The sequence below is a fragment of the Macrotis lagotis genome, chromosome 8, assembly GCF_037893015.1.
Source record: "Macrotis lagotis isolate mMagLag1 chromosome 8, bilby.v1.9.chrom.fasta, whole genome shotgun sequence".
In the NCBI taxonomy this organism is placed as follows: Eukaryota; Metazoa; Chordata; class Mammalia; order Peramelemorphia; family Peramelidae; genus Macrotis; species Macrotis lagotis.
In genome coordinates, this window is record NC_133665.1 from 84525605 (window position 1) to 84548759 (window position 23155).

At 35.9% G+C, this 23155-nt stretch overlaps 1 protein-coding gene and 1 pseudogene across 1 annotated transcript in view; one reads left to right on the plus strand and one right to left on the minus strand.

Annotated features, from left to right (window-relative positions):
* SH3GL2 (SH3 domain containing GRB2 like 2, endophilin A1) overlaps positions 1 to 23155 on the plus strand; it is a 229521-nt gene that overhangs the window by 21788 nt on the left and 184578 nt on the right. The gene's annotated exons all lie outside the window — the stretch shown is intronic.
* LOC141494873 (small ubiquitin-related modifier 2 pseudogene) lies at positions 19807 to 20228 on the minus strand (annotated as a pseudogene).

Below are 23155 nucleotides of genomic sequence, written 5' to 3' on the forward strand. Positions count from 1 at the left end.
TCAGATTGCTTGTCTCTTTACCTGAACAAAGCAAAAGTTCAGCAGAAAACTCCAAAGGCTTGTAAATACAGATTTAAAATAACTTTCATCATAGATAACAATAATGTAGGTATTCAGTTAGTATCAAGGAACTTAAAAATCATTACCATTTAGAAATAGCTCAATCCCACAAAACACTTGGCATCAGTGCTGCCATGAATAGAAGAATACATTCTTCTAAAATTCATCCAAGAAAAATACCATCCATATTCAGAAAATGAACTGTGGAGTTTAAATGAAGACCAAAGCTTATTATCTTCAGTTTTTAAAAGTTGTCATATATTATGTCAATTTTTCCCTCTCTAATGTTTTATTTTTTCCATTTGGATCTTACTCTTCTCTCACAACAAAATCAATATGGATCTATGCTTAGCATGGTTATAAATGCAGAGCCTATATTAGATTGCTTTCTGTCAGAGGGAGGGGGGAAGGAGAAAAAGAAAAACCCAAAATATTGCAAAAAAATTATTGGTAAAAAACTGCCATAGCATCTTGTTGGAAAAACAAATAAAAAATTAGAAGAATTTATCCAAGAAAACTATCTTGTGAATCTGAATTGGCTCCTAATTAATTAGTAGAGTAGAAGAGCACTGGCTTTGGAGGTAGGAAGACCTGAGTCGGATACTGTTTCAGACACTTACTGTGTGACATTTACTCTTAGCCAAGTCATTTACAATCTCTTTTGGTCTCAAGTTTCCTCATTGTACTTAATGACATCTTAGATCCTTTCCATTTCTAAATCTTATGAGGCAGAGTCCTTTTGGATGGAAACCTCCCTGAAGGAGTAAAACTGATTGAGCAGAGTCAGCTTATTGGCTTTTTTGAAGGAGGACCTCAGAGTAGAAGACAGTCCTGTGCCATCTTTGACTTCTGGTAGCTTTTTATCAATAAGAATGCACTAAAATATGCAAAATAATTTTAATGAATGAAGTATTCTGATCAAATGCTTGGATTGAACTTGGTGTATTGGAAAGAATTGGATTTAAGGTCAAGAAATTTGGCCCTCTCTAGGTTGATCCATATATAAGTCACACTATCTCTAATCAACAGGGCTTAGATTCAGACTTTCTGGATTCTGAGACTGGATTCTTCTACTATACCAGACAGCCTCTCTAAAATAGCAGTACTATTATCTATACGAGGTGAACTGTGATGGATAAGAGCCACACTCCTAGTCAGGAAGACCTGGGTTCAAGTCTGGTGGCCTTTGACATGGGGCAGTCACTAATCAGTGATCTAGGCATCTTTCTATGACTATAAATGCTGATCTTCCTTGCTTGAGTAAATTTTCTCATTGCAAATTCCCTATTCCAATAGAAAAAAATGTTCCCAAGCCCCTATTTATATTACTAACTTAAAAGGATAATTATGAGGAAAGTTCTTTGAAAACTATATAACACCATAGAAATGTGAGTTATTGTTTTCCTTGTCATCATATTGGAATGTGTTCTTAGTTTATCAACGTGCTCTTGAGATTTATAGACATAGGTTAGCTTTTCTTGTGGATGTCATTAGAATGGGTTCAGACATATTTTTTAAAAATTGGAATTTTTATTTTCCTCATTTCAAGTTTATAGACTAGAATGATATTAATAAAGTATTAAGCTATATTAAGCTTCTGTTTTAATTATTTTTTCTATGGTAGAAGAATCAGGATGGTGGTTCTCCCTGACAATACAGAAAAACTGCACATTAGTGCACAGTTTCATGCTCTACTCCACCCTAGTCAGAAGAAAAAAATGAATGATTAATTCCTGATGTGTATCTAAATACTTGCACAAAAGTCTGGTATAAAAGTTCTGAGGTGGGGTAAGCTTGAAATATTTAGACATCTACTAAAGATCTCTTCCTTTTAAAAAATACAACTTTGATAACTTTTTGATTTGCCTTCCTAGAAATCTCCTTTTTTCAGGAGGGGTGTAATGAGGGAAACTTCTTTTCTGGACTTTATTCTGAACAACAGAGATGAAATAGTTGGTGAGAGGGAATGAAGAACTTGGGAGTCCGGTGCTATTTCATTTTAAAATTCATAGTCAATAAAGACATTATCTGCTATAGTCTGATATATTTAATATAAAGCCAAATTTCCTAACAATTAGGAAATGGAGTGTTTAGAAATGAATGGACTACTTAAAGACAAAAAGGGAAGGGTGGAGAATAGGAAAATGGAAGGAGGGTTCTTCTTTCCCTTCTCCTTCAATGAGAAGCTAGATGACTTTTGGTCAGGGAGTATTTTTCCATTTCTGAGAATCTGTGATTTTGCAAATTCAGTCATTTATTTCTGTAATAAATAGATTATATATTAATTATACATCATTATTGACCATTAATAATGATATTGCTTTAACTTCACAGGTGTGCCTTAAATATCATAAAACTTATGAGATCCAAAATCAACCAGCACATTATTCTTATAAAAGCATAATATGTCATTTTTAGCACAGCCTCTAGAATTATAGTATAAACTCTATAATGTAGAAGTAGTTACACAATAATTATTTATAATTGAACTAAGAATAGATAATTAATTCAAGTCATTTTTATGCTAAAACAATTATGAGAGTTAGAGTTGGAATGGACCTTACAGATTGAGTATGCTAGTCCAAACCTCTCTTATTACTCTTGAGAAAACTGAGCTCCAAGAGAAGGACACTTATCCAAAGTCAAATCTATGTTTTTTTTTAAGTGCTTGGGAATTGACAAGCCTGGACTTAGACCTGGGAATACAAAGAAAAAGAAAAATAATCCTACCCTCAGGGAGTTTATATTTTAAAGGGGGTAGATAAGGAGCTAAAAATTGAACCTGGGAAAATACCTATGGAAGGTCTTGGTGGAGAAGTTTGGATATTCAGGATCAGAGCCCAGAAAAGAATGAAAGAGCAAGTGTTGCTGAATTGGACTCTTACTCAAAATTGAGGTTCCTGGAGGAACTCACTGTTCAAGAGAAAGGGGCCCCTAGATGCAGTGGCATCTTCCAAGGTGCGAAGACTGGAGGATGGTAGACATTCCAGAGTCAAGAGTGGAGATAGTAGGTAGCTGAGCTATGTTTCAAACCTGATAATTTGATTTCTCCTCCTGGACACTTTCCTCCCTGTCACTGATTACAAATGTACTTCTTGTAGACCTCTGCTTATTCAAGAGCAAAATTTGGATACCTTTACTCTGTTAGAATAGTTGGAAGTTATTTATCCTTTTTAAAGTAAAGGTGCTTCAATATGCATTTCTTCTATATTATTTTAAGCTGATGAACACAAAAGCTGTACTATATTTCTTCTTTTCCTAAAATTGTTCCTCCCTACACCTCCCCAGCCCATATTATCTTTTGTCTAATCTCCATTTCTATGAAAACAAAATAAAATGAAGGTATAGCAACAGACATATTTGGTGGTATAGAATAGACTGTGTTTTGAATATTTATAGTCAAGAAAAAAGATTATAGCACCTGACATACTACTTCAGTAGGGGACATGATTAGGAAGAGTAAGGCCAATAAAATTAGGGGTGAACATAGGGAAAAAAAACATCAATATTCTTCCAATGATGTCATATGGCTGGGAATCCTAGAAGAATCAAAATTGTAACTGTCTTCAAGGTTAGTGAGGAGGTGCGTAGTGAGGCAAGCAGATTGAAGCGTGTTATCACACAAATAATACAAATGAGGCACAGAGAGCATCATAATGGATACACATGACTGAAAAAGGAGGTGGGCTACTAATCATGCTGCTTAATATTTGAAAGGGTTTGTAAAGGTTTGTAGAAGAGTTTACAACAGCTGTGTGGAATGGGTAATATATAAATAATAAAATTCCCCTTTTTTAGACAAAGAACTGGAAGTTCTGAGAGGAGGTGACTTTGCAATGATTTATCTATTAAGTACCTGAGGATGGACTTTGAATTCAGATGCTTTTTCTCTGTATTTGTACAGTATCCACCTTGTGGATCATCATTACCATATGAATGATGACCCAATTCACAAGAATTTTATTAAGCATTTGCCAGATAAATGCTGAAAACAAAAGCAAAAATAAATCCTGTCTTCAAGGAAATTATATTATAATGAGAAACAATATGCATATACATATACAATATGCATATACATGCAAAGACACATGGATATGTTCACATATAGAGAGATACTATAATATGCATATGTAAACACACATGCATACACATATATATTCATACATTTATGAAAATACACAATATATAGAAAGTAAGTGGAAGGTAAACTCAGAAGGGATTGAATTCAGATCTTCAGCTGAGGGAATGTAGAAAAGAACCTTGTGCAGAGAAGTTTGTATGTGAGTTGAATCTTGAAAGAAGTCACTTAAATTCTAATGAGAAGTGACACATATATGGAATGTTTTCCTCTTTTAGTCTAAATCATCATTCTACCTCTTAATATGAAAACTTTCTCTTTTGATTTCAGATCAGCAACCTTTTCTAGTTCTAGAAGGCTATCTTGAGTCCTTAAATGAATTTCCCATGGTCACATTCCATGTGAATCAGCCTCTAGGTCTTGCTAAATACAATGTCTGCCATCTATAAACTATTGCTCTGATTCTCTCAATGGTTACAATGGTATCTCAAAAATATTGAGAACGGATATAGTAGAAGCCTCCAGCATATTGGTTAGATGTTCATTAGCACATTTACTGATCAATCATAAATCATTTATGTATCTACTCTGTGTCATGTGATAGGTGTTGTAGTTACAAATATAAAGAATGAAGAAGTCTTCACACTCAAGACTCTTGTAGAAGTAAGAATTTGATATCAAAAGAATTGTGGGAGGACTGGGACTTGAGCAGGTGGAAGGAACTTCTACACTGATAATACAATGGATCCATTAAGATCCATGAATTTCTTGTTGGTTTTCTATTCTTACTAGATATTTCTCCTTTGTTTCTTTTCATGTGGGTCAAGTGACATGGGAATAATTAAATCTTTCTTTCTACATTATGAAAATGAAATAGTATCAAAATATGATGCTTCCCTCTTCAACACAATTATGACTTTAAGGTTACTTTGTTACTTAATAACTTTGTCCTATACAGTTTGCTAAAGTAGCTATCTTTACAGGGACTACCACTTTGAACATTTGTGTCACCTTTAAGAAGGGGATATAGCAGTAGTCTTCTTTGTTTAAAAGTAGATTCTTCTTTGTTTAAAAATCCCCCCCCCCCAAAGTTTGTCTTAAATAACCTTTTAAAATTGAAATCTACTGGTTGGAAAATTAATAATAATATTGATTAATGACTGACATTTGGATAACATTTACTATGTACAAGAAACTGTGCTAAGTATTTTAAATTCATTATCTTATTTGATTTTTGTAACAAGAGAGTTAGATGCTATTATGCTTATTTTACAAATAAGAAAACAGAGTGAAACAGAAGTTAAGGAATTTGCCCATGTCACATAACTAGTAAACTCTATTGATTTCTATTTGAATTTTTCAGTAGCTTACTTTAGTATTTTCCATGCTTATTATGATATTTAATGATAATTATAACTATTTCAGACATTATTACAACTTATTAAAGAGATCTCTTAGACTAAGAGTATAAGTTTCTCATCTAATACCAACCTTCATTGTTATAGGAAGTTTCCTTACTGAGAAGTCCCTATATCAGTGAAATTTCAGATCTAGGCAAAACTGAACATGTATTCTGTACATTATAAATATCTACTCATTGTATGCTCATAACAGCTTTGTGAAGTAGCTTAGATAGATGCTATTATTCCCATTTTCAGGGGTTCTATGGGGTAAGGAGACATACCTGTGGTCACACAGCTAGGAAATATAAAAGGCAAAGATTTAAAACCAGTTCTCTCCTGACTCCCATCATTATTTAATATTTCTTGCTGTTGCTCATTTGATGTTGATTCATAGAATTACTACACCTATACTTTTGTTTTATGAATACTTTTTAAAAGCATAGTACTCATCCATTGTACATTCTAGTAAGATGTGCCAAGTTTTGTGCTTTTGATTGATAAGAGAATGTAGAACTTCACCATCCTTGCCATCTCATACCAGGGCGCTATAATTATTTGTAAATTTATGGAATATTTGAGAGGTATTGCTACTGGAAGTTATCAGTCTTAGCTCATTTTGGAAAAAATGAAAAGGAGGGAAAAAAACCCTTTTAGGTATGGGATTAAATGATTTGCCTGAGGTCTTAGAGATAGTTCATCTGATATGGTCCTTAGCAGTTGCATTTAAAATATTTAATAATCAGAGAAGGATTGAAGCATTCATTTCTATTATTTCTGAATAGTTCTTTGATATATAGGTGGCATTTGAAAAAAGTCAAAATTTGTGCATTTGCTATTTGATAAATACGCATTTATTTATAAATTTTAAAATATTCTATGAAAAAATATACCTTTATATTTTGATTGGTTTTGCATTTGTCTGTGTCTTTGAAACTTCACACTATTCATTTATAAAATTCCAAATTCTTTAACCCTCCTTAGTAGTTTATATCAAGTGCTTTGCCCTTTTGGGCTTCCCATTCATTGAATTACAGTTCTCTGACATATTCAGGGTACAAAAATAATGGCTAGAACAAATTAACTAGGGAATAGTGTTCTGACGCACATGCATTAAAATTGCATGGATGCTGGCATGAGATCTGAGGGCACAAAGCCCTGATAGATGGAAATAGATCAAATTTTCATAGAAACATGACGTTTTAGGAATCACTGTCATTAAGGTGCATGCTATTTAGAAAGAGCCAGGATGTGTACTTGGAAGATGGGGGTTCAAGTCTAAACTTTATCACTTTCCAACTGTGTGATTTTAATCAAATCTTAGCTAGAAATCCTAGGTTAAGGAATATAAAAGACCTTAGATACATTTAAACCTTCATTTTACTAATGAGAAAGCCAAAATCTTAGAGATTAATTGACTTGCCCAAGGATACACAGGTAGGATTTAATTCATTTTCTCTGATAAGTAAAACACATATTCTTTTTTTTTACTCTGTTATATTTCACCCCAGTGACCTCTTTTGTAAAATGGTGATAGTAGTTGCACCATCTCCAATTATAGCATCTGTATGTATCTCTTTGTAACTATAAACATTATTTGAATTTAAGATGTTGTTTTCAAGTAAATGGAAGAGTTTAAATATCTTTTATAAGAAATGATAGCACTAAAATGCTTAAGGGGAAAAATTAAAACCTCATAAAAAATTGGAGCACAACACTGAAAATAGCATTTTAAAACAATTCATCCATGCACAAATATTCCAGAGAACATATGAAAAGAGTGCAGCTGCTCAGTCTCCTTCTTTTAGCATTTGAATCTTTAAAGACCCATTTTTATCAAGAATTAATCACCTAGTATTCCTAATCACTGTCTGCAAAGAAAACATAGCTGTGTAATCAATCTAATGAGGTCTACCTAGAGAGAATATAGGTAGTATATGTATACTGTCCTCATTCTGTCTCTGGGTATTGTTTCCCTTTCCTTCCTAAGACTCATGCATGCTGAAGTTCAAAGCTTGTACATTGAAATCAATAGATCAAGTTCATACAAGCTAGTAAATATCTGAGGCAAAATTTGAATCCACATTTCTCCTAACTCAAAATCCATTACTCTCATTTTGTTCTATCATGTTGCTATTGTTCATTTGACATTGATCCCAGTTTTCTGTTTGATTCAAAGATGTTGGTAAGTTTTTCTCTCTGTGATTGTCAGGGAATGACATTGAAAGACTTGTTGTGCCTCTGATAATTGATAGCCTAGTAGGGTTCTGGGCACTCTGTTTCCATCTTAGTATAGGAAAGAGATAGTCAGATCTCTTGATCTTTTCAGAATGGATGGTGCCACATTGAAAAGTCAAATATGGAGGATACAATTTCCCTCTCTTTGCTATTATTCTACATGAAATCCAGAGATAAGAGTGGGGGAAGTGAAGCAAAAATTTATTAAGAGGCACTATAGTGGAAGGAGCATTGGAGACCTGGGATCAAGTTGTAACTCGTTGTATGAGCCTCAATTTGTTTAGTTGTAGTCTTGGCTTATTTTAAGCTTTAATAGTTTAAAACTGCAATAAGACTTTAGGGGCATCATGTATAATGAGTGGATAGGATTAGAAGATGAGCTCTAATCTAAGGCCTCTTTCAGCTTTTAATCATCTACAAGTCTATGATTATCTTTGCTTATTTAGGCAAAACTTGTCAATGGAATCTATAATTTCAAATGTCTGAGGTTATAATGAGTGTCAAGGATAGAGTAGGTGGTATCTTTTTTGTACATGAAATCTAATTTTAAGTTTGTTTTTCTTTTCACCAGATTTGAAAGTAATGACCTAGAACATCTCTGGTCCTATGTCTTGCTATGAAGTTAATTGGCTGGCAGTATTCTTAAACTCTGTGTGTGTGTGTGTGTGTGTGTGTGTGTGTGTGTGTGTGTGTGTGTGTGTGTGTATGAGAGAGAGAGAGAGAGAGAGAGAGAGAGAGAGAGAGAGAGAGAGAGATAGAAGGAGACGGAGAGGAAGAAGGAGAGATGAGGGGGAGGGAGAAGAGAGGTGAAGGAGAGGAAGAAGGAGAGATGAGGCAGAGGGGGAGGGAGAGGAGAGGTGAAGGAGAGAGAGGAAGGGGAGGAGGAGAGGGAGATTGGGGTGGAGTGGGGATGGGTTAAAGGATGGTTGAGGGGAAGATTTTTAAAAAGACATTATGCTTCTGAAAATCATAGACCTCCATTTGGTTTTTCTCAGATGCCTAAATGATACTTGCTCTTTTGTTTAAAATCAGTCAGAGAGCAATGGACATGCAGGCATATGAGTAAAAGAGGGTGAGGGAGAATCAGTGCAAGGCTTAACAATTGATGTTTAGAGGATATTTTTAGAACAAGAAGCAGCTTTCCTCCTTCCATGGAATCATCGTGTGTAATTAACAACCCACATTTCCTTCTCTGACCAATCTTATCTGAAAGTTGAGTTGCCATTTTCTGATTTGAAATATAGCTTTGTTTTCCATACTAGCTATATGGTGTGTGAGCCTACATTCACATATGTGCATGCATAATATCTATTAAGTATTATTTTTCTCTTACCTTTCAAATAACTGTTATCATGATTGATTTCTTCCTCTTTCTTCAAATATGATAAGCTTGGTATTGAACTCTTTTATTCACATCCCTGATAAAAAATGTGGAATAGGAAAGGAGTGAAAAGACAGATCTGCTCTACCCCATTAGACACATCTTTTCAGATCATAGGATAATAGAATTTTAGAGTTGGAAGATACTTAGAGATTTTCTGATCCAACTCTCTCATTTTACAGATTTAGAAATAGCAGTGGAGGAAGGCCAGCTCTTTCCATATTTTTATCTGCAACCTAAAGGCATCTTCCCATAGTGGGAGAGAAGAAGGTGGCTTCTTTGAGGTCTCCCTTAAAGATGTTACTTTTCCCCCCTCACCTCCCCACTTTCACCTACCTAGCCATTTTTTTAGTTAAAATCCCCTTGGAAAATTGGCATACAAAATTCACTGACTAGTTGTGTAACCTTAGTCACTAACTTCTCTGCCTCAGTTTCCTCTTCTGCAAAAGCAGATGATAATAGTACATTTTTAATGCCTTTCCAGAAGTGGTTAGGAAACACAGTGAATAGTTTCCTGGACTTGGGGCTAGGAAGACCTAAGTTCAAACATTGCCTTTGGTATTTCCTAACTGTATGACCTGAGTAAGCCATTTTTGTATTCTCAGTTTCCTTATCTACAAAATGAGGGTATTAATAGCAACTACTTTACAAGATTAGTGTGAGGATCATATGAAATATATGCAAAGTGCTTTGCAAACCTTAAAATGCCATATAAATACTGACTACTATTATTACCTCATAGGCTTGTGTAGTCCAGAGGCAACATTGTAAAGGACTTTGTAGATATTAAAATTTCTATAAATGTGCCAACAGTTATTATTAATAAACACATAATTATGGAGCACTTGAGGGAGAAGTAGTTACTAAGTACTCAAATAATGAAATACTAGTCTTGCTTGTTATTCACACCTCATTTCTTTTATTAATGGAATTTCTGTATTGGTAGAACCACACTGTAACTGGACTTCAAGGTTTTTGCCAACAACTCTCATGATATCCCTAGGGATAAGATGGAAGACTTGGAAGCTATAACTGGAGGATTACAACTGTCCTCATAGAGAGTTGTTTAATGGAATACAGTGAGAGTAGGTGCTCAGAGAGAAATCTTTCATTTGGGTCATTTAATGGAGGTGTTTTTCTCCATTTAAATTATGACCTATTTAATTCTAGTGGTTAAAGGGAACAAATAACATTGTCCATTTATATAAAATAGAAACTGAATCAATGGAAAGCCTATGATAAGGGAGAAAGCATGATTAAAAGGAAAGCACACTAACTTTGGAATCAGAGGAGACCTTAATTCAAGTCTTACCCCTGGTACTTACTGACTTGGTGATATTGCCTTTTGGGGGTTTCTTTTTAGTGAATAAAGAGATTGACTTAAGCCGGTAGTCAGTCACAGTGTGATATTAGACCTGGGAGAGTCATACATAGATTCATAGATTTAGAGCAGGAAGGGACTTTAGGGAATACAGATGTGGGAAATGAGGCCTAGGGAAACAGTGACTTGCTTAAAATCCTGCATCTAAGAATGTAGTTCTATTTCAACCTAAATCAAGGTGTCTTCATGAAGTTAAGTTATGATCATATTTTGCACAGTGGCAGTAGCATTGACATAAATGCTCTCAAGGTGACACCTTTGGAAGCAGCATGCTGCAGAAAGTGGCCTGAATTTGGGGTCAGACAAATTGATTTCAAATGCTCTATTATTATTATTATTATTATTATTATCTGCCTTAATCATTTATTAAGTTGCTATCATGGTCCAAGTAACAGTGCTAACCTGTATGATTTTGGACCTCTCTTCCACTTATTTTCTGGATGACTATGGGTAAGTCATCTAACCTCTTTTGACTTCAGTTTCTCCATCTGTAAAATGATGAGGTTGAACTAGATGATTTCTAAGACTTTCAGATCTCAGTCTATGATCGTAAGAGGAAAGCAATGATTTGTATGCCAGTGTATTGTTCTTATTGCCCAAGGAACAATACTGTTACTTTAGAATTACCTATTTTGAGATGGACCAGTGGGATTTGAAATCTTGTGTAGACAACTATACCCACCTAACCAACTGTTGCTACTGTTCCTCCCTATCTAAAGTACTTGGAGACAGAAGATTTATCTGACTCTGGTTCTTCTTCCCTATTCTTTTTGGAGATCACTGACACTTTTCCAAATTCACAAGGCTTTGGGAAAAGCAAAGGATGGAGAATGTCTTCATAAATGGTTAAGAATCATTTGTACTCTAGACAGTACTTTCTCTAATATTCTAGTGAAACAATGAAAAGAAGCTGATTCTGGAGTCAGAGGACTCAACTTGACTACCTCCTACCTGTAATCCCTTGGTTTCTCTTGAGTCTCCATTTCTTCAAAATTTGGCATAGGGTTCAAGCCCTAGGAAATCATTTCAGGTAAGAAGAACAAGGAGGAGGAGTTACACAGCATTAGAGAATCAGCCAGAGTGGTACTTCTGCCAGTCTTTGACCTGAGATTGTTTGACAGCTTTTTGCTTATATTACTGTGCTTTATGGGTCCGAATGACCCTGGCCTCTAAGTATCTTGAAGGTTAGAACCCTTCAGATAAGTCCTGCCTGAGAAGGAAGCAGAGAGGCTAGCATTTCCTCACACTGATATCTGTCCAATTCATACTGATATCTGTCCAATTCAATTGGGACAGTTAAGACCCTCCTTTGCTGAGAAGAGTGCATAACAAAATCTCTGGCCTGAGGGAACATGAAGTTTAAGAGAAGGAAAAGCTAGCGTATGGTAAATGTATTGGAGAAGGGGTGAAAAATCATTGCTAATGGCAGAATTTTGTTGTCGTCACGTCTGATATTTTGTGACCCCCATTTGGAGTTTTCCTGGCAAAGATATTGGAGTGGTTTGTGATTTCTTTCTCCAACTCATTTGGCAGATGAGGAAACTAAGGTAAATGGTTCCCCAGGGTCAAATAACTCCTGAGTTGCTGAGGCTGAATTTACATTCATTCTAGGCCCACCTAGGAAAGCACACAATGAGAAATTGAAAGAGACTTGAAGAAAAAGGTAGTATTTGCATTGGGTTTTAAAAGATGGATAGTTAATGCAGTGGCAAAGAGAGTTCATGTTTATGTTTCACTTTAGAGTGTATTTCACTTTGCATATATCACCTCCTTTGCTGATTAAAAATGCCTTGAATTACTGACTCCATGACCTTTTTATCCTGTCTCGGATTCAATATCCTCATCCTACCTGTGTATCAGTGGTGCCACAAGACAGGCTGACAAACAGTGGACTTTAAGATTTACAAAATGCTCTCTTCTAAATACCTGTGTGAAGTTTGTAGAACATAATCATCCCTATTTTACAGGTAAGGAAACTGAGGTTTAGAAAAGTGATTTATAAAGGACTTACCCAAGATCATTTAAGTTGTACATGTTGGAGCAGGGAATTGAATCCAGGTCTTCTAACTGCTGAGTTCTCTGTTCCAGGAGGGTCACATCCTCACTTTGTTTTGCTGTTTCTTCCATTCAGATACTACCTTCCCTTAATTGTCATAGTAAGATGTATCCTCCTATGGATTTGGATGGACTCTAGTAACCTTGGCTTTGGAGGAAATACTAGTTCTCAGATTCCTTTGGGTGGTCACCAGTCCCTTTAGATAACAAATAACTATATAGCACACATTTATATAGCTATATATAACTATATAGCACACACTTCCCTTTGAACATTCTGTAATATACATAGAACATTCTTATGATTTCCATTTTAGAAGTCCTAGTGTGTGTTGTGGGGCAGTTAGGTGAATAGGTCACTGGATCTTGAGTCAGGAAAACTGATTTCACATTTGACCTTAGACACTGTGTGACCCTCATAAGTTACTTAACGTCTGTTTAACACTTTAATCCACTGGAGAAGAAAATGGTGAGCCACTCCAGTATCTTTGCCAAGAAAACTCCAAGAACAATACTGGCATGCTACAGTCAATGATGATGATGACACCACCACCACCACCACAAACAACAACAACGACAACAATAGAAACAGTGGCAGAGGCCTAATAATTCTCGTTGTTTCTTGACAGTTGAGGAGATAGCTTCTGAGCTGTGAGGACTTAGTGAGAAAGTCAGCAGAAGACTGAAGGAGGAGCAGCCAAAAAAAAAAAAAGATATGTATACTTAGGGCTATTTTTTTGACACCCTTTATGCAATTATTTCTGCTTTGAATCTATGGGTATTTCCTAAACTCTTTCACTTTTTGACTCATTCTTCAAGAGTCCCCTGAGTAGAGGGACAGGAGTATAAGAAAAGACAATTACAAAAGTATTAAGATTAAGTCCCTTTTGGGGCTTGAATCTACATCTTATGACTAAAACCATGCATCTAATTAATGCATGAGCCATCCAGAAAAGATCACTAGTTATACCACATTGATCATCAGCAATCAGCAAATTAGTGAATTATACCTGTGCCCATACCTCTCTGTTCACTACTTAATAATTTATTTAACTGATTTCATAATGGTCTCTTCGTAGGTGAAAAGAACTGGGATGTTTCTAAACATTTACTCTTTGGAGAAAAAGAATAGAGTAGGCAGACTTTGTCATCTGCTGGCCTAAAAGGACAACCTCACTTTGCTAATAGTCTCTAATGACGGTAACAGTCATCCGTGAAATTAGAGAATCTGGGACTTTAGTTGAGAGCTAAAAAAGATCTTGGAGATCAATTAGTCCTTTATTTTTGTAGAGCAGAAAACTGAAGTTCAGAGGAGAGAAGGAATTTGCTTTAAGTCTCAAAGCTAATTACTAGTAGTGTTCAAGTTAATATCTTGCTTATGTTTTGGTGTTTTTTGGGCATAGGGAAGCCGTAACACCCCATTTCTCTTCCACAGTGGTATTCACAGAGAATATCTAGGCAACTGGTTCTTGGAAATAAAAGTGGGAAGAGGTCATGACATACTCCAGTGTAGTCACTGTTGTAAACGGCATCCGAGTTGGGTCTTTCTGGAGAGCTGTGGAATAATAGTGACCCTCAGGGGTTATTCCACAGGAGACCTAGCTACAGCTAACTGTCAGTCATCTCTCTCTGTGAACCATCCAGTTAATTTATACAGAAACCAGTTGTCACAAACCATTTATATAACTCCTAGAGATATTTATTCATATCTTTCTCTTTTCTCCCCCTCTATTTTTTTAAAAAAAACATTTCTTTTCCTTTCTCTTTTATTCCTATTTTCTTTTCTTTCCATTTCTTTCTTTTTTTCCCAATTAAATTTTTTAATAAGCATTTATTAAGTACCTAGTGTGTGATCACCTTTTCTTTCTTCACCATCTTTCTTCTATTGTATTTTCTTAACTTCCTGTTCTCCTAGTTAGTGAGGACTCTTGAAAAGTAAATCAAAAAAATGAAAGATTTTAGGACTAGGTTCAAATCAGAAATATTGCATCAAAGGTGACAAAAAATTAGTTCTAAGTGTACATGTCTTTTTTTGGTTGCTTTTCCTTCCATCTTTTGATAACTTCCTTATGTATTTTTTGAAATTATATTCTGATCTTAAGCGCTAGATTTTTTTTTAAAAAGCACTTAAATTTACGTATCAAACAGAAAAAGAATTCTATATGAAAGCATGGTTTCTATTTTGTACTGCTTACTTTTTAAAATAGGATAAAATGAATTCCAAATATTTATACTATTATCCTGCGTATTTTGTGCTTTCTTCTGAACTTGCCTCCATTCTCGTCTTTTAAAAATGTCTGAATGGTTCTCCCTCTTTGGGGGATGAGGGCATCATTTTTACTTAATTTTTGTCTGACCTTGGATCCCTTAGGTTCCTGCACTGACCTCCTCTTCCTGGGCTTAGGTTTCTCTGTGAGTTCAGACCTTAATGTGATGTTAGGACATCATGTTAAGAAATTTAGAACCTTAAAATGCACCAGGGTCCCCACTGATTTCTGCCACTCACATTTGCCATTCAGGGTGCAAGCTGGGAGTTTTTGAGCACTCTATAGAGTTCTCTCCTTGGAGCCCTCAGTTCTTGCTATTTCTGAACATGAGCCTTGCAAGCCATGGGGAGACTGCCAGACTGTCTACACTAGAGCTGCTGGTTTTGCTGGCTGCCCCCTTTCCTATTGCCCCCTATTCCTATAGACTTGTGGCTATACCCTTGTATCCTTCTGAGGTAGAAGTAGTCAGTTACTATAGTTTTCATTGAATTTGTTGATCATCATTTGACCTCATTTTTTTTTTTTTTTTAGGATTTTGCAAGGCAAATGGGGTTAAGTGGCTTGCCCAAGGCCACGCATCTAGGTAATTTATAAGTGTCTGAGGTCTGATTTGAACTCAGGTACTCCTGACTCTAGGGCCAGTACTCAGTCTACTGCTCCACCTAGTCACCCCCATTTGACCTCATTTAAAAAATTTTTTTAGATTTTTGTTGGTGTAGATTCAGTTATTTTAGCCAGCTATTTTAGCTGCTATGCTGCTGCTGCTCTTCTCCCTAGTACATTGCTAAAAAGAACAAGTGAAGCTTAAACTAGTTAAATTCAATGCAATGTGTTTGAAAGCAAGGCTTTTGATGATGGTTACTTTGTATGAGTGTATCCATCAGTTCTTTGATTGCATGTGCAAACATACTCAAGCAATGCCCTGGGTAGAGTATTATGCTTGGAATCAGGAAGACTCAGCTTCATGAATTCAAATTTGACCTCAGGACTCTATCTGTGTGACCTTGGGCAAGTCATATAACCTTGATTGTCCTTGGTTTCTCACCTGCAAAATGAGCTAGAGAAGGAAATGGCAAACTCCAGAATCTTTGTCAAGAAAATCCCAAAATGAGGTCATGAAGAGACGGACATGTCTGAACGCTATATACATATACTAATATACCACTTCCCTTGTTTTTTGACTGTGCTGATATCTGGAGACTCTTCTGCTGCTTAAGACTATTTTTAATATTCATAGTCTAATAACTGTGTTGGAAAGGAGTCTTTTCCTCTATGATTTCTGAAAGCCAGGCTAATCTCTGACAGTGCTGCCTCCTCAGAGTTAAAAGAGTTAAAGAACAAATCTTTGAACAACTAAAATTTAAAAATTATATATATATAACATGCTGAAGATTGATAAAGGCCTTCTTGTGTCTTTTGAACTTTTAATTTTTTTTTTTTAGATTTTTCAAGGCAATGGGGTTAAGTGGCTTGCCCAAGGCCACAGGGCTAGGTAATTATTAAGTGTCTGAGACCGAATTTGAACCCAGGTACTCTTGACTCCAGGGCCAGTGCTCTATTCACTGCTCACCTAGCTGCCCCTGAACTTTTAATTTCAACCAGTGTTGGCTAATGCATCAATGAATGTCAACCTAGCATTGGACTCTAGTGTTACTCCCCCCATGGCTGTGTTCTTTGTCTCTGGATTCTTTGATATTTTTTTTTTTTTAGGTTTTTTGCAAGGCAAATCGGGTTAAGTGGCTTGCCCAAGGCCACATAGTTAGGTAATTATTAAGTGTCTGAGACCAGATTTGAACCCAGGTATTCCTGACTCCAAGGCCCATGTTTTATACACTATGCCACCTAGCCTCCCCTTCTTTGATATTTTCATCAAAAATGTTGTGACATTGAAGGCAGATGCCAAGAAACTGGATAGTTTAATATGTTGGATTATAAAGTTTACATTATAAAATCTTGTACTGAGTAAAATGAACAAGGGACAGATTATTAACAATGGAGCCATGGTTAAGTCTCTCTAAGGCTTTCATTTCCTTATCTGCAAAATCAAGCTAATAATATAAGTAGGACTTACCTCATATGACAATTGTGACTTCCAGGGCTAACAGTCTTTTCCTGTCTTTATTTCTCAATAGACATTTTAGTGCTAAACAGTTGAGCACCTTGGCTGTATGAAACAAAGCCTCACTGTGACTTTCTCAACAGATCATTATATGATGGCTGTAAATCCCACAAACAAGAAGTAAAGTGTAAAAGTATATTCACTGTGTTTGGTCTTTAACCTTTCTCTTTAAGAAGAAATGCTGCTAGGGAAAGGAAGAAGCAGTGTGTGTGTGTGTGTGTGTGTGTGTGTGTGTGCCCAAGAGGAGGTATTTTCATTTGAGGGTTAATAAGAGCAATTTTTTTTTCCATTCAAGTTATGATCTATTCACTTTGTAGGATCAAGCTATGAGAGGCAAAGCAATGTAGTAGACATAGTTCTAACTTGGAATGAGAGAAACTTGAGTTCTAGTTTTGGAGATCTGACTTTACAATACTAATAACCGTGTGACATTAGGTTCATTATCTGCTCATTCTCAGCCTCAATTACCTCATCTATAGTATGAGGAGTTTTGGATTAGAAGATCCTGATGGTCCTTTTCTAGCTCCAGAGTTTTATGATAAGGTGGGTTTATTTTACTGTTGTTTTTTAAAGTTGTAGACCTGCAAAAGTCATTATGATAGGGTTGGTTCACTTGTAGAAAGATGAATCTTTAGGAACTATAATTTTACTTGGGTTGTGGCTACAGGGAAGTAATTGTGATACTTGCATTTCCAAAGTGAAATGCCACTATTTCTTTGCTCTTGAAAATGGGAGTGTATGTGTCTTGGTAAGTTTTGAATTAAAGCTAAAAGAGTACAGGTATCTCAGAAGCAACTGGATAGTGCTTGGGATCCAAGGTCAGGAAGACCTAAGTTCAAATTTAGCTTCAGACATTTACTAGTTATGTCATCCTGGGCAAGTCACTTAACCTTTGTTTTCCTTAACCCATTGGAGAAAGAAATGGCAACCCATTCCAGTATTTTTGCCAAGAAAACTCTAAATGGGGTCATGAAGAGTTGGACATGGCTGAAAAAAACCACCAAACAATAATATCTTTGTTCTAATTTTCTATCTCATTTTAAAACTGAGCATTTGTTTGGTGATGCGCACTGTATAAGTTTCTAAGTATTTGAACATCCCTATAAATCTAGGATTTTTCAGTTTGGCTAGTTTCTTCCCCAGCTAAGTGACAATTTGTTGAGGAATGATTAAGAACAAAGAGATATTTTAATCTGTTGTGATTTAAGCTGCTGTTTTTGTCAATCATTGAACTGTGAAGTTTGAAAGACTTCTAAATATTTCCATGACTCTTCCCCTCATGCACCCACAATAAATCTGCGTGGCTTTAGGCAGAACAGTTGTAAGGTAAATTTGGGGTTGAAATTACTGGCACTATGTAAATAGTGAAGTCCAGAAAATGTTAATTCAAGTGTGACCTCTGACACATGCTGACCTTGTTACCTTGGGCAAGTCACTTGTCAGTCCAACAGGCTATAGAGTTGCCAAGCTATGTTGATTAGGAGGAATTTCAATGATGGCATTCCTTTCACTGATGAAATTCTTTGTTTAGAACAAAAAAATAAAAATATCTACATTGGGATTATAAGGTCATCCCTTGACTATGGAACAAATGGAGAAGAAAACTACCAAACATCTGAAGATTATTTTTAGCTGGATTTGGTATGCATGTATATATGCTCAGCTAGAAAGACTCAGGAAGCACATCTTTGTCTTTTTCACAGAACTTTGCTAATACTAGGTTCTCAATTAATGATTGTTGAGTGAATGATAAACTACTTAAATAGCTCTATATTGCAATCTATGCCTACCTCCAATTCCTTATTGTTTTTGTCTTGTTGCTTGTGCCCTGGACTCAGCTGAGTGTGTTATGGGATAAGTGTTGATTTTGGTAGCTCTGGCTAATTCATGGATATCTGAACTGTCCATCTTAAGTTTTTGAGACATGTAGACTGATTAATTTCCAGAAAAGTTGCAGGATTTAAATTGAGTTTTTAGGTTCTTGTTTTTTTAATCATTTTTCATTTGTCTCCAACTCTCTATGACTCCTTTTGGGATTTGTTGGCAGAGATATTGGAATGCATTGCCATTTCCTCCTCCAGTTTATTTTACAGATGAGGAAACAGACAGTTGAGTTTGTGACTTGCTCAGTGATACACAATTAGTGTCAGAATAGATTTGAATCCAGGACTTCAGACCACTGTATCATCTAGCTGCCCAGTTTCCAGCTCAATGCTAAGAAAAGATCCATTTGATGAAGTGTCATTTACTACATAGACAAGGCAGTTGGCATACATACAGGTTAAAGTGTAAAGTTTCTAATGCACAAAGGAGGTAGAAGTCACTAGGTAGTTGGTAGAAGATAAGAGTTGCTTGCATATTCTTTTTTTTTAAAACAAGAAGTTTATTTAAACAAAACAAGATGTTTGACTTGGAAGGGAAAACTGTCTAGCATCAATTTCTTCATAGTAATTTTAATTTATCCCTACTGAGAGACAGAGATTGCCCTACATGTAACAGCAAGTTATAAAATCATCCTTGTTTTTACAATGATAAAAGAAAAACATTGAAATTATCCAATCAAACAAGGTATGCAGGGATTTTTTTTGTGGGTTTTTTTTTTGTTGTTAAACAGTGAGAGCAAAATAACTTACTGGAATATAAAGATAAAAGTTGAATGAGCATGCCACTAATGGAGAAAAGGGATATTTTCACAGAACCAGTTTGTTTTACCCCTCCCCATCTCCATTTGATGTTGATCAAAACATACCATCGGCCATTTAGTTTAAAAAAAAATACGCATTATGCCTGTGCACATACACCAGTTACTTTATGTACGGTAAAGGAATGGGAGAAGGGAATCAAAGAGAAAACTATACTGCAGTAGTCAGGATGTGGATGAACCAAATCTTGGTTTTCTAATTGTGAATGTATTGTTTTCCTTGGGAGCACAGTTCTGGAGTACAGTTGCAGGTTCTCTTTTTAGTAAACACCTCCTGTCTGCTGCTGGAATACATCAATTGTATCTTCATCCTCCATTTCCAACTGTGCGGGTGTGTCTGTTTCATTGATTGGTTGCCCATCAAATCGGAATCTGATCTGCCTCATTGACAAACCCTGTAGTTTACAATAGGCTTTCATTAGTTTACTAAGTGGTGTGTGCCTCTTAATCTTAAATCGCATCACTGAACTATCTTGCCCTGCCACCTTCAAATTAATGTGGTCTTTGTTTTCAGTCTTGACTCCTTCCTTGGGCTTTTGGTTGGCCATGGCGAGTCCGGGGGTCTCCTCAGCCGCCGCTTCACAAAAGAGGCACCAGGAGGGTCCGTTCCAAGGGGGGGGGGGGAGAAGTAGCAGTGGCAGGAGCAGGAGCAGGGCAGGAGGAAGATGATGGTGGTGATCCATATTGTCTTCTTCATCGGTCAGTGAGCTCCTTCAGAGCTGAGTTTGTCTCTCATGGTAGTCATTTATAAATGTATCTTGACCAACTGAGAAACGAAGTAGTAGAATAGAAAGGTCATGGACTTCAGATCAGATCTGTTTTCAAATCTGTTCTGCTACAAATTAGTTTTATTACCTGGGTAAATCATGCCCTTTCAGTTTCCTCATTTGTAAGATTAGGAGATCAGATGAGAATACTAGTTCACAAACATTTTGGTCTCAGGCTCCTTTTATGCTCTTCAAAATTATTCAAGACCCTTCAAAGAGCTTTTGTTTCAGTGGATCATATGAATATTTACCATATTAGATATTATATCATTTTAGTAATATTACTAGTAATATTTAGTAATATGTCTCATATTATTATCATCATATCAGACATTACATCAATTTAGTAATATTATTAGTAATATTTCAGTAATAATATGTCTCATGGACCCCCAGACATTTCAACAAGCACTCTTTGAGAATTGCTTAACATTTGATGATTTTTATCATTGGAATCCTCTTGTTTTCATCTCAAAGCAAACCAGTTGTTTTCTCATAATTGCTAATTAATCAAGTACCAAAGTGTCAGGCAATGTACCTGTTGATGGTTTTATGTAGAGGGATCTTTGAGTTGTTTCCTGACAGATTGGGTAGCTATATCTACTATTAAGAAATAACTATAGGGTGGGGAGAGTAAGGGCTGGGGGACCTAAATGAGCAGAAGTTACTGAGAAAGAAAGAAAGAAATATTGTGCTTCATTCAGAATGTAAGCTCTTTGAGGACATGATATGTTTTATGTTTTGTTTCTTCATCGCCCATATCTGGCAGAGATCTGGTACATAATGAATGCTTACTGATTTCTTAATTCTCTATTCATAGAGCATTTTAAGACCTATGAATTGCCATCTTCAATCACAACCAAAAAAACCCCCTTTTTTATAAGATTTAAAACCCAGCTGATGTCTGATATAACCCCCCTCATTATATAACCCCCCCGTCCCAAGAGGTGAAGGGTCTTGCCCATAGTCATATAGCTAATAAATACTAGAATTGGGATCTAACTGTAGGTTCACTTGGTCCCATGTTCTTTCTAGTATATTGAACCTCTAATGCCTCTTCTAATGATGTTTTATTCTGCCTGATATCATTTATATTACAGATGCTATTTCTATAATAGTACTACATACCTGTCTTACTAATATGCAATTGGGTGAAAAGGACAGATTGTAGTGAATTTCTTTCTGCTTGCACTGACGTTCTTGCTTGGGGGTTGGTCCTGCCTTAGTTGTACCCAGTAATAACCATGTTCTCCAAAGGCAAGACTGCAAAGAATAGTCCAGAAAGAGCAGCAACAGTATAAGAGAGAGGGAAATAGAAAACCTGTGGTTGACTGGCTGGGGGAGGTGATGATGGAAGGAGTGCTAGAAGTGATGAATAGATTACAGTAACCCTCATCTTTAATACAGTACAGTTTGAAAAATAGCTTCCTTTTCACTCCCTTGTTAGATAGAAAGAGGATCCCACTTTACAGATTTTGATATGGTTGTTTAGAATGGTTCCTTGATTTCTTCAGGATCACTAGTTTGGAAAGTTTCAGAGCTTGAGTTTGTGGCCAGGGTCCTGATTCCAGAGACAGCCCTCTTTCTACTTCATGCTTATTATTATTTGAACAAGAGCATGTGAATAAGGACAATGATGCAAATAGTATTCAGAAATCTAATTCATCCAAAGTAAGTTCTATTCTCTTCATAAAGAAATGAGCTTAGTTGTCCCTACAGGGTGCATTTAATAACCTCAGGGAACTAATTTCCAGAAAGGTGCACTGAATGAGTTAATGATTAAGTGCTTTTTTCTACCAGTATGTGCATTTCTCACCAACTTTCATCTGAGGATAAATTCCTATATATAGTTTTCACTTAACAGCAAACAGCAGGATCCTCACTCTGGCTGATGCCCCATTAAAATGCTTGATGAAAGAGTGTGAGTGGAGAGCTTCTTTCTACTTTACTTGTGACAAATTTTGTTTTGAGGGCTGGAAGGAAACATGAACTTTTCCCCTAGATTTGATAAGGGTGAAACAATCCTATATTTTCTTATGATGACTAATTTTATCTGTAGGGTAAATACAAATAATCTATTGAATCAGTTGGAATGAAAATGTTGTATATTTCTAGGTAGTTATAGTGATGATATACCAAAATCTATTAAATATATTTTTTGAATTTCCTATTAAAGCATTCTTTCCTTTATTCTCTTTCTCTTGTCTCTTGTCTGTCTGTCTCTGTCTCTCTGGGTTAGCTCATTATTCTTAAGTTCTAGTAATGTTCCCCCCACCCCCAGGCTATTCGGTGGGCAATGAAATTAAGTGACTTGCCCCAGATCACACAGCTAGTATTAAGTGACATGCCAAATTTGAACTCAGGTCCTTCTGATTCCAGGGCTGGTGCTCTAACTCCGCCACCTAGCTGTCCCACTTTTCCCTTTTTGTATCATATTCACAGTTATATCTGTTAGTGTGTGCAATATTTTTTTTGATATCCACACTTCTTTCCATTTCTATCAAGAAGACAGAGGTATATTATACAGTTTTGGTTCTCTGAATTCAATATTAAGTCATTTCATTTAATTTAAGTTCAACTGCTTTTCATTTATTTTCATTAACACTGAATGTATTTCTCTTATAGTTCTACTGTCACTCTGTAACAATATAAATTTTCCTAAATTTCTTATATTTTTTGTTTTTTATGGCACTACTTGACTGATGCCA